Source organism: Sinocyclocheilus grahami, unplaced genomic scaffold, assembly GCF_001515645.1.
Source record: "Sinocyclocheilus grahami isolate Dianchi unplaced genomic scaffold, SAMN03320097.WGS_v1.1 scaffold3506.1, whole genome shotgun sequence".
Classification (NCBI taxonomy): domain Eukaryota; kingdom Metazoa; phylum Chordata; class Actinopteri; order Cypriniformes; family Cyprinidae; genus Sinocyclocheilus; species Sinocyclocheilus grahami.
This window is the reverse complement of record NW_015508625.1, coordinates 14,601-15,125: the sequence shown is the minus strand read 5'-3', so window position 1 is coordinate 15,125 and position 525 is coordinate 14,601. Positions and strand designations below refer to the sequence as shown.

Below are 525 nucleotides of genomic sequence, written 5' to 3'. Positions count from 1 at the left end.
ATTTGACCAAAAACCCATTGACTTTTTCACAATGGAACTGGATGTGCTAAAACTTGATTCTACTTGAACTCGATTCGGTTTCAGCGTACAAAAATATGCCATCCCTGCAGCACTCTGTTGGTATCGGGACAAAGTTTAAAGTCATAAGATTATATGTGTGTTTTATTGGGCCCAGATAATGTGACCACTAGTTTGTGAGAGTTGCTAAGTTGTGTGGGCATGTAAAGCACTCAGCTCCTGTGCATGTGAAATGGCACCCTCTGGGACTGCATACCCATATCAAAATATTTTTATTTGTGCATCGCTGAATTATAAATAGCACATCCCATTAACATGAGAATTGAACATAGTCTCTCAAATCTGAAGGAACATTACCAGACAAAATATATTGAACTATTGAGATGAGTGCTGTTATTGTGGAGCCTTTCAACATAACTTATCTTAAATCTTATTTTACACATCCTGATGTAAGGTCATTACATAGACATGGTGTTAAATAGTGTAGCTAATGACTAGATCAAATAG

General features: G+C 36.8%; 1 long non-coding RNA gene across 1 annotated transcript in view; it reads left to right on the top strand.

Annotated features, from left to right (window-relative positions):
* LOC107576327 (uncharacterized) overlaps window positions 1-525 on the top strand; it is a 3,506-nt gene that overhangs the window by 559 nt on the left and 2,422 nt on the right. The window lies entirely within an intron of this gene.